Source organism: Nuphar pumila, chromosome 9 (genome assembly GCF_984573655.1).
Source record: "Nuphar pumila chromosome 9, dmNupPumi1.hap1.1, whole genome shotgun sequence".
Classification (NCBI taxonomy): Eukaryota; Viridiplantae; Streptophyta; class Magnoliopsida; order Nymphaeales; family Nymphaeaceae; genus Nuphar; species Nuphar pumila.
This window is the reverse complement of record NC_143257.1, coordinates 3,048,751-3,061,367: the sequence shown is the minus strand read 5'-3', so window position 1 is coordinate 3,061,367 and position 12,617 is coordinate 3,048,751.

Below are 12,617 nucleotides of genomic sequence, written 5' to 3'. Positions count from 1 at the left end.
AAATTTACCTAAAGTTAAACCTAGATAATTTTAGAATTAGCACGAGAGAGAGCAATTAGAGAAATTATAAATACTTTTTAAGGTTACCAATTTTCAAAATCTATTAAACATGAGATTCATTAGGCTCCTTTCAAATCCTATTTATTAAAAGGGCGGAGAAGGCTGGGTGAAGTACAAAAATGAATGGGAGAAAGGCTGTTGGGGCTGGGTGAAGCACAACATTGGGAGGTTGTTCGACAGTGGTGGAGGTCGGGGATGGCAGTGGGGAGGCTGGGGATGGTGGAGGCCAGGGAAGGGGGCGTTGAGGTTAGGTGAAGCACATAAATGACAGGGAGGAGGGGGTGGTGTCCGACTGTGGTGGAGGTTGGGGAAGTGGCAGTGATGGAGGTGAAAAGGGTAAAGAAGGGAGGTAGGTGGTGGGAGGGGTGAGAAGGGAAGGGGAAACAAGGATTACACAGGAATCATTGATCTGGAGATCAGACGGTTCCTGTTGGTTCAACAAAGTTTACATTACATATTCTAGTTTCACTCTATATATGCATACACACACGCATGAAAGGGGTAATGTCAAACCTCCTTTTGTCGAACGAAAATCAGACACACCCAGCGCATCCAATTGTTGTGTATATAGACATTTAGCGGTGGTCTTTTACCACCACGAAATGTCTGTACAGGCAAAAGGGATTTAGTGGCAGTCACGATCGTTGCTAAATCCCATATTTCTTATGAACACGCGTGTGTAGTGTTACACCCATAGTGACAAAAGTTTTTATCGGCAATTTCTCGTTTTTCAAAAACTCGTGAGAAATTGAAAAAATTCCATAAATCTTGCATTTTTTCGACAAAATCTCAGCAATAAAAAATTAATTAAAAAATATAAAAAATAGTTTTTATAAGAAAATATTAATAACAAATTATTTAAAAATAAAAATATAGGATTTTCCCGATAAATAGCCGTTTAAAACGTAAATATCGCATTTAAATCGTAGTATTTATGTTTTTTCATAAATCTCAGATATTTTGAAAATCTTGCAAGAAATTGCCATTTGAATTGAAACTTTCAGGCAATTTTTCATGATATTATCGAGAGATTTTCATAAATCTCATGATATTTGTCACATTGGTTACACCCTACTATATATATATATATATATGTGTGTGTGTGTGTGTGTGTGTGTGTGTGTGTGTGTGTGTGAAAAATGAAAACCTACAAAATACAAAACTACTAAATGCATCATGAATTTCTTGTGTTTTTTGAAAATTTTGACAGTATAGATGTGATTTATATGCTTCTCTTTGTAGGAATCACTTCTGCGAACATTTAATTATGATGCATTGATAGGTTTGTATAAGGTTTCAAAAATCAACAACCTATAATTTTCATAATTTTTTTAGGCTCAAAATATCATTTTTTTCATCCAAAATGCATGATTCAAGTGTTGATTTCTAGTAAATCAATCATGAAGAACATATTTTTGGGGTCAAAATTTCAAAAAAAATACTAGAAATCCAATATCATGTTTCGTATATATATATATATATATATATATATACACACACACACACACATGAAAGGGCATAACATTGGACATCTTTTCGTCAAACGAAAGTTGGATGCACTGAGCGCATCCGATTGTTTGATATAAGAACATTTAGTGGCTAAATGTTTGGGCAGAAAAAAAAACTTTTAGCCGCAGTTGTGGCCACACACTAAAAGTCTTTTTCTTTTGATGCATGCGCATCCAACGTAACACCCTAATCTCTCTCTCTCTCTCATATATATATATATATATATATATATAGCGAAGGGGGACTGTTCAACCAAAGAAAGGTCCAAAATCTACAAATGATGATAATCGATGGTGTTCTCATTGATCGGACTTTAAATATTGGATATTTATCATTCATTTAGTGAGCAACATGTTTTTTGGATTATAAATTTTTGTTGTTTAGATGTGTTTTTTAAAGCACTAAAAATCAATGGCCCACAATAATTTGTATTGTAAAGTTTTAAATGCATTGTCAACCATCAATTTTCACGTTTCAAATGTCATGCCTATATGTCATAAACTCTTCGTGTAAAACATAATTCTTACTAAATGAATTATAAAGAACAAATATATGTAATTTAATCGATGAGATGCTCAAGCATTGGAGAAGGAGAGTTGCCCGATCATCGTTGGTTGATTTTGGACCTTTCTTTGATTGGACGGTCTCCCTCCCTTAAATATATATAATCGTAGACTTTTTTTATCCAGGCCACCTCTCAATAGATTTATATTAGTTCCCTACGCACAAGGGTTTCTAAGTATTTGATACCCTTGTGGGTAGGAAAGTAATATAAATCTATTGTCAGGTTTGCCAAAAAAGCCTACCATCTACAAAACTACTCTTACACTACTATAGGAAAACTAAAGATCTAATAAAAATATATAAAATTTGAAAAAAAATACTCAAACTCCATGCCTGGATGTGATAAGAACTACATGAACCAGACTCCGACCATACCCGATAAAATAATATTTTTTATCATTTTTATTTTGAAAAATTATGGGTCTTAATAGAAACTCGAGTTGGGCCTAGGTCTGGTATAAAATTTTACAAACTATAAGTGAATCCTTGTATTAATGGGATCTTTGGGTCCGAACCCATGCTTTAACCGGGTTTTCTTATTTGTCACATAGCTGGACCCTATAGGATTTGGTCCAGGTCGGGTCCGGGTAAACCCGACCCGTTGATACCCCTAATCATGGGTAGGCCATTAGCTGACTCCTTTCTCGTTCCTTCTATTTTTCTTGATTTCTTCTATTTTCTCCTCTCCTTGGTTACCAGCTACCAGCCAACCACCAAAGGATTGGTCGAGAGAGAGAGAGAGAGAGAGTTAAAAGAATAAACAGCCATACCTTGGCATCCTCCTGGAGAACCATTGATGTACGGATTCCCAGCATACCCATCACGGCATCTACACAAATACCCCGTGCTATTCGTCCGGTTCACGCAGTACGCGTTCTCCCCACAAGATGAATAATTACTGGTGCAAACGGACTCATTCATTTCCCAGTCCAACACCATCGCTAGTGCTTTGTCCATGAGACTCGGAAAGTCTTGAACATCCGATTCCTTGAAGTTGTATCCTCCGTTTTCGACGATGAATGCAACACTACAGTCTGGAAAGCCGGTTGTTAGATTAAAGGCAGTACCGATCGCCTCCACCAAGGATCTCTTGCCCATGGGTAGTGGGGTTTCACAGCAACCAACACCAGAGCACGACCCATTCGTAATGTTGGTTCTCTTTGAGCAGATAGACAAGCACGAACTACTCGCAGACTCCAGCATTTCATCGTAGTAGATCAATGCGATGGTATTGCAGCCGATGGCCACTAACTTGTTTGAAGTAGACGATAAGGTATACGGTCCCTTCTCAGGCAGATGCATCCACTGGCGGTACACGTAACCAGGAGCGATGTCGCACCTATAAACTTTGCTTGAATTAGAGTTAACTCGGAGCTGGCCTAGTGAGACGTTTATGCTTACCACCTCGAAGTGTAAGCTGGTGTTGTATGGTACGTTGTATATGTACGTGATCCCAGTGTCATTATCGCATTGGAGTTGGAAGCCAGGGAGGAAGCAGCCGTCCTTGATCCCAAAGGGGTATTGGATTTCGATGTCCCCGCATTTCTCCCAGCAAGGCCCGGCCGCGGAGGTGGTGCAATCAGGATAGAGCAGGAGGATCGATGGAAGGAGGAGGAGAGGAAGTGAAGTCATGGTTTGCGTGGTTTGGCTAGCGAACGACTGGACCGTTCTTCTGATCTTTATATATACCGATCAGCTTGGCTTGGGGCCCATTCGATCGATTGCACCTTCCATTCCTGAACCCCACCTCCAAGAAGACAAAAAAGAAAGATTCCCCCCACCTGGTCTTGGTTGAGTCACCAACTACAAAGTCAATGATTTTGATGTGTTACCTGCAAGGATTGATGGTGTCCCGGATAGAGTTAGATAATTTCAGTCCTCATCCACTGATCAAAATAGTTTAGTTGACGTTCATCTGGTGAACGAATTGTAAATGGTCATCTCCATTGCCCAAGGGGTTTGGCGTAGTGGGATTGGGGCCTAGGCTGTTTGGCAGGCGGTTTAGGTTCAAATCTCATTGTTTCTGGAATCGGATAAAGAGTAAGCTCACAGAGTTTTACGTTGCCTAGGTCTCTGTTTCTGTTTCTGGAATCGGGTTCTCTGTGTAAATATAAAAGAAATGGCAACTTAACCACATTCTCATGGTCCAAGCCGTTGAGTTTCAATGGAAGTTTTTAGGTTGCCTCTCATTTGAAGTCTCCACACTTTCTTTTTATTTTCCGGTTGCTTGGGCGTAGAACTGTACAACAATAGATGATAAAAAAGTCCGGGAGAGAAACGGGCGGACATATATTAGCTGGAATAATTTGGAGAACCAGGCTATCCATTCTCTGCTACACACACACCCATGATTAGGTTGCTGCCATTATGATCCCTCACAGTAAAACCTACCCTTCACACCTCAACCAATAGACTGCATATATTTACTTTTAATGTTGTGGTAGAGAGAGTGTAAATCATCATTTTCTCTTTGTAGAGAACATTCCTCCACATCTCTCAGAGGAATGTTTCTTATAAAAAAATGTATTTTTTAGAAAAAACTCTCAAAGAAATTTTTTCTCTAGTTTGAAAGATCCTTTTAATGAAAATATGCTTCAATTCAACTGATTGAACTGGTCGCCTGAATTACAACAGTCTACATCAAAAGGTTTTTCCTTATTAATAGTGCGGTATCACAATAGTACATGAACAGCAATGTGACATTATCATATCACAACTTGCAGAATAAAGTGATGGACTCGGTGGCCCTTACACAGTTGACATCATGTAAATTGGGATTTCTTCAATTAGGTTCGACTCATCCCTATGTCATCCCCCATCTTTATACCCCTCACCCGGTTGAAATCTTATTTAATATGAATCAACCTCTGAATCTTATTTTTTTAAACAAAAATATGTTTTTTAAATCACAAAATTTTGTGTGTGTTTTGTTTTGTTAGACAAAATTTTGTATTTTGCCAACCATCCAAAAAAATCTTGCATATAAGTCAAATTTCGGTAATTTAAATGTTGATCTTCACTAAATTAAAAAATTTGGCAAATTTGATTAAAAAAAGTACAACATTCCATAGATAAGTATGAAAATTTTGTTGCCGGAGTCACCAAGAACAATAAAAATGATGGTCAATAGAAGAGATGTAACATAAGCTGAGTGATATCGGAGTGCTTATATGCAGACCAAGAACTTTCAGGTGGTGGGTGGATTTAGAATCAAATTGACTTATTGCCAAGAGCAAGGAAAGTGTGGTGGACATGATTGAGTACAAACCTGAAGAACATCAGGTGTACATGAAAATTTCAACACCTATACCCATGTTATGGGTGTTGAAACTTATTGTATTAAAACCCTTAAACAATGTTTTATTGACAGATGTCATGTTTGTACCATCCATATGACTGAACTTGTGTCTCTTTTAGCCCTGATCAATAAGAGTTTTAAAGTCAAGTTTGTCTCGAGAAAAGTGATGATGGGAAAGCATGGACGGGTTAAGTTTGAAACGGTTTTTGAAAAAGAACATGAATTTTTTTAACTTAAATTTCTTATATGAATAAAATTACATCTTTTTTGTTTATATTGATAATGTTCTTAATGTGGATGTAAATGTATGGCATCATAGAATATGACATTAATTTAAAGAAAATGAAGAAACTTGTCAAACAAAATCTACTGCTTAACTTTGAAAAAACATCTTGTCATCGATATGAATCGTGTATTTATGAAAAAATGACAAAAAAACTATTTTTAATTGATGTAATTAGAGCATATGAATTGTTAAAAAATATCCATACTTAGATTTTTTTGGACTCAAACTCATAAAAGAATGTAATATTTTATATCTTTTATTGATGATTATTCAAAATATAGTTATATATATCTTATAACACATAAATCTGATGCATTAGATAAATTTAAATAATATTGTCACACTACAAAAAAAAAATTAGTGGCGCACCTGGGTGGTAGTGCCACTGTAAAACACTTATTACTAGCACAAAAAAAAGAGTTTTACTGGCGTACTTGGGTGGTAATGCCACTGTAAAACAGTTATTACTAGTGCATAATAGAGTTTTGCCAGAAAAAATAGTTTCTCTGGTGTAGCTTTTCTTTGCACCAGAAAAAATATATTTCTCTAGCGCAGCTCTCCTCTGCACTAGAAAACATCTGTGTTTTTCTGGCATAGATCCTACCTGCGCCACTAAACATTTTAATGAGGTAAAATTTTTCACGGGTAGGATCTACCTTTTTGTTCCCAAACGAAAACCCACGAAAAGGCCTTTTCGTTTCCCTCCCGAACGAAAACCCACGAAAATGACTCTCTCTCTCTCTCTCTCTCTCTCTCTCTCTCTCTCTCTCTCTCTCTCTCTCTCCTACGATGTGCATTCTCTGCCACTCCTATTTTTCTTTTCCCCTTCGTGTTCTCTCTCTCTTTCTCTCTCTCTCCTACAGTGTGTCCTTCTCCCTCTCTGATGCTGCTACGCTACTTGCTAGAGCTACTCCTACCCATGCTGGAGTTCGCATGTGCAGGTAATTCACACATGCAGTTGATCGCTCTCGTTTCTGTCTATGCCCTGCCAAAGGTATTCTGGCGCCTCACTTCCTTAGATTTTGGGGGTTTTATCTTTTTTATTCATGTTTTTTTAGTTTATTTGGTAAATGCATGCTAAAACTTTTTTTGTTTTGGATTTTAGAGGTTTGATATTTTAATCCCAATTTCAGAGGTAGGAGGGAATGTAATCATAGAATCAAGAACGGCTGATATTGTTAAACGTCTAAACCTTGCTCTGGAAGGGAGGTATCTAATTTCCAATATCCCTATTGTTCTTGTAGATATACTGTACATGATCAGTTACAACTACTGTCCCTATCAGTCGTTGAGTAGGCAGTTAGCGAATTTTGCAAGGGGGTTTGGCTCGATTTTGGAAGGACAAACCCCCAGATTGGCATCTGTTTTCTAGCGGGTGATTTTGTATTTAGTTACATAATTATTGAATAACACCCCAACTTGACTATAAAAAAACTAAATTTTAAAATTTCTTAATTTTTTAAATTTTAATAGTGTTTTCTTTTTTATTTTTTATATTTCTTGAGATTTTCACAAAAAAAAACTAACTTATTATAAGAATTTTCATAAATGATTCTATATTATGCATACCTTAAAATCTCGCAGTTGAGAGAGAGAGAGAGATTGGTTGTCTCCTACTCGAGTAGGAGGGTGTGGACAGTTATAATGTTCTATTTTTTCATTTTTTTAGCCTTTTTTTTTTAATTTTACCATTCAAATGTAATTTATATGATTTCTTTAGTGGGAATCAGCTTTTAGATCATCTAATTACGATGTATGAGCATGTTTTCATATATGATGCTTCAAAAATTAATAGCTTAGATTTTTCATACATTTCAAAACACATAAAATCATACATTTTCATCGGCTCTAAAAGTTGTTTTCATGACTTTTCAGTCCGTTGCTATTTAGCTCAAAAGGTAGTAGGCAGCTATCACCTTCTCTTTATCTTTCTCTTTCAATATATATCATCCATTTCTGGTTTCTTAAGAAGAAAGAGAAAAAATCTCAAAATTTCTTTTTTTTTTTAGTACCACCCATCAAAACAGTCTGTTTGAATTAAATACTCTGCAACTTGTTCTATGGCATATATTTCCATGAGATTTTTCTTTTTTATTCTTAAGCAAACCCCTTATACAGTAAAAAGAATCCTATCCTCTGACTTATGATCCAGACCAACATAAGTGGATCCTAACCATCCAACTGATGCATTCGACGGCTAGGATCAGTCCACATGATGGCTAGGATTGAATGTAGAATAGATCCCCAACATATGTGAAATATTCCAATCCATGCTACCAAGAGGAGGAGCTAGTTGGGTTTAGGCTCATCAAGTTGCAGATCTGACCTTAAAAGAGCAGGGTGTCCGTGGGACTATGTATGAACAAAGATTTTTGGTTTTTTTTTTTAAATGTAATCATGGATATACTGTATGCATGCTTGATTTTATAACAATAAACTCTCATCATCCGATTTTGACTCATTAGTAGGCTTTCTATAGGTGTTGAAATTCAATGTCTCTAACCAGGGGCTTGGGAGCACGGCACCTTATGTTTAGAGGTTAGAGGTTCAAAACCCAATGGTATAGTTGTATAACTGGTAGGGGTTTGCCTTAGAGGTGGGCACTGGGCCGGGCAGCCCGAAAGCCGGGCCAAAGGCCCGGGCTGCCCTGGTTCAGCCTTTTATTATATATATATATATATTAGGCCCAGCCCGGCCGATTAGGTTCATGGGCTAATTAATGGGCGGGCCGTAGGGTTTACACAATGGGCCGGCTCAAACCAGGCCTTTGGCCCGGCCTGTGGTTGATGGGCCGGCCCTATGCTCACCCCTAGTCTGCCTAACCTCAGCTTGCCTTTTAGAGAAAAAAATCAATGGCTCTAAATGTTAAGGAGCGGAAAAGTAGTATTTTTCATTGAAAAACATGTGCCAAGTGTGGGTTCTTACAAAAGGTGAAAAGATCATGTATGTGCAATATGATTGCATAAATATTTGTGCATTAAGCACCTGATCACTAGGGATAGCAATGGACCCGAGCGGGGGACATGGTCTCCACCCCTGCCCTGTCTCAAAATCCGAACCTCCACCCCTGCCTCCATTCCGTTTCATGTCCTTCATCCCCGGTCCAAACGGGGGTGAGGCGGGGCCCCGTTTCCTCTTGGTCTATTGTCATCCCTTAGAAGGATTGGGGTGGGTGGGGATGGGACGGGGCGGGGCCAAGGAAAGCATAAGTCCATCCCCGCGCAGGGATGGATTTTGACCTTCATCCCCGTTTCATGTCCTTCATCCCCGGTTCAAATGGGGTGGGGCTCCGCTTTCCCCGGTCCACTGCCATCCCTACTGATTCCCCTCCATCTTGGGGACAGAGCTTTTGAGTTGTGGGGCGCAATGCTTAATGCACAATTTTTTGTGCCATGACAGGATCCAGACTCTTACAAAAGATCATATGAAATACATCTAAAAAGACAGATTTATAACAAAAAGCACTTATAGTGCTTTGTCTGTGCACGGTTTGCTCGTAAGTCTGCAACGGAAGCTTGGCGTGGTTGGTAGGAGCCATCAGTGCACGTCTCCCTGTGGCGGGACGTTGCAGGTTCAAAACCCCAATTGTATGTTGAATAATAACTGGTGGGAGTCTGCCTAACCCCAACTTTTCAAAAAAAAAAATATCTTAACATAAAAAAACATTATGCCTTCACACATTGCCAGAAAATGTTGGGGCAACTTTTCTCAACCTGACTTTGGAAGTCATGCAAGCAATCGTTTTCCTCAACAAAAAGTTGAAAACGATGAAACTATCAATGAACAGGAACCTTCTCAAAGATGGAGTTTCTTAAAAAAAAAGATGAAGAGATTGATTCAATAATTTAATTTGTGATAATCTCATTTTAGGATAGTTTTACGCATAGTCACGATATCATTCCCAAGAAAATATCGATGAGGAAAATTTGTGTAATATTTTGTAAAATTTTGTTTTTCTCAAAAAAACATCAAGATTTTATATATAGAGAGAAAGTATTTGGTACTTATAAAGGTATGGAACTACGGATTAGAAATCACTCTCATTTTCAAAATTCTCTCTCTCTCTCTCTCTCTCTCTATATATATATATATATATATAGAGAGAGAGAGAGAGAGAGAGAGAGAGAGAGAGAGAGATCACTCTCATTTTCAAAATTTTCAAACTATTTGTAGATCAAATGTTACAATTTGATCTACATGGTTTGTTTAGTAGAAAACTTGTTTTGAATCGTGATTATTATGACAATTAAGCAGGGCTTTAAAGGGTTTCAAAAATCAATGGCCCACAATGTGCCAAAAATTCATAACTCAAAAAATCGTATTTTTGCATGGAAAAAGCATGACCCAAGCGTTGATCCTTAGCAAACTAATCATGTTGAACACATCTATGCAGTTAGATTGAGTTGATATTACTTGCACCTATAATTCCGAGCTCAATAATTCCTCAACCTCATTAGTACCAAATATTTTTCTATATATATAAACTAACTTTATTATGTTAATATCAAATTAATTTCAAAGCAAGCACTATTATGGAAACATTGCATTTTTTTGGTATAAAATCAACTTTTTAAGATCAAGGAAATATCACAATATTTGTGACTATGATTTTTAAAGTAGTCAAATTTTGCATTTGACCCACTAGCAAAGGATACATCTATTGTTATAGGAGTCAACATTTCACATGAAATAAAGTATAGCAAGTGGTTGCATTAATGACAAATTTTTGCTCCTGCTTTAACATGCTGGATTGTTGATTAATGTGCATTAACCTCATTTACCTCATGTTTGGTGCTTGATGGAGGATGTCAAACAGAGGTGCAGCTGCATACGTTTTCTTTTCAGAAAATAATTGTACTGTATCACAAAAATTACATGTTTCCTAAAATGCCCCATAATTTATTAAATCTATTGATTGACCAATATCGCAAGTTCTTAATTTTTTTTAATCATTTTTACCCCCTCATAGTTGCGAATTTCTTATTTTCGCATGTCATGATGCTAAAACAATACACCCATAGAACTCGTCAATAAAATCGCATTTGAGGATACAAAATTCTAAAAAAATACAAAAATCCAAACAATTTGTGAAACTTGTCAAGAGTTTCACGTAAAAACCTGCAAAAATCATAAAATTTACAAAAGTCTGATAATTACAAAATTATTGATAAGTATCGCATGAAGTGTTGTGAAATTTTAAAATATTTGCGAAAATCGGATATTATAAAATTTCTTATTTGAATCACTCATATTGTGAAATTATTTTTTCTTGTGAAATTCTATCTCATATAAATGTGTGTTTAGGTTTTTTTTCTCATTTGTTTCTAGAAAGTGTAGTAACTCCAATCCTCCTACATCTAGAACCTCAATCCTTTCGGCCATTTTCATAAAAGTTGTTTGCTCTACCTAGTGTGGTATCCTTCTCCTTCACTTCTATGCTTAGCTATTAAGATGAGTTTCATATAATGCATATATTGCTTTGTTTTTTTTTTTTACAATATAATTTCTTCTTTTTATTCAGTTGTTTATGTGGACTTATTATGTATGTTTCGCTATTGTGGATATTACCTCTATGTAAACATGTAGTATTTATCATCAGATTTGTCGTTTAGGGTTTACTATCTTTAAGAATTTTTTCATGTAATATCTATTATTTTGTTATTCTTTTTACAATGTTTATGGTCTTTTTCTTTTTATTTGGTTGTTGTTGTAGACTTATTATATATGTTTTGATGTTTAGGGTTTACGATCTTTAGAGATTTTCGCATATAGTTACCTACAAAAGTCAGCATAAATATGCATTATCGGGTTTGCCTTTAAGTAGCATGTTGGCATCACAAAATTCATAGTTTCTTGAATGCATCAAACTTAATTGTTCCTAAGAAAAATATTTCAGTCCATAATTTAGATTATGATTATGAGTTAAAAGCACTTGGTGTCAAATATTGCATGATTCTATGATATTTTCTTCAACTGATGCATTTTTTTTAAAGAATATGAAAGTTTTCAATTTTCAAAACTACATGAAAAGATTGAACATAATTTTGTGATCTTTTTATTTTTAAATCATAGGTAGGCCGCAATGTTTAAACGTGATGCAATCAAAGGCATCAATGACCTGTCACCCGACACAATTGTGGTGGCTGAGACTTTAAATAACGAGCCAAAGTATAATGAAATGCTACTAGTTTTCAAAGAAAATTGTTTTGTTTTGTGTGTTTGTTTGTTCTTATGTAAAATCTTTTAAAAATAACAAAGAAAATTGTTTTGTTTTGTGTGTTTGCATACCATTATGTCAATACATAATTCGAACTTATAATTATATGTGCTTATATTCATGCATGCCGTTGCCCTCGCAAGCAAATCTTGCAAAGCTTTTTGAATTTCTCTTGCATCGTTAAAATTGGAGTCAGGGTAAGTTCTTTTTGGGGCAGAATAGACTTACCCTGATTTCAATTTCACGTTTATCATTTTTCAGTTTCACTTACCATGATTCTTTGTAGATAGACCACGTTCAACACATTTATAGGATCAAAACTGAAAAAAAAAATACCGAAAGGGCAGAAAAACTCATTTATTTTTGCACCTACCCATCTCTCTCTCTCTCTCTCTCTCTCTATATATATATATATATATATATATAGAGAGAGAGAGAGAGAGAGAAAATGGTAGCTGCCTACCACTTTTTGAGCCAACAGGCAGTACACCATTAAATAGGGTGTTTTAGCAAATCTGGCCCTGCAGATATGTTCAGCTAGGAAATGACACTTGAATCATTTTTTTTATAAAAAATATATTTTTTTAAGCATTAAATATTTTTAAAATTTGTAGACCTTGATTTTTAAATCTTATAAAAACCTGCCTCCTTAGATTCATATAAAATCAAGCATATACGTCACA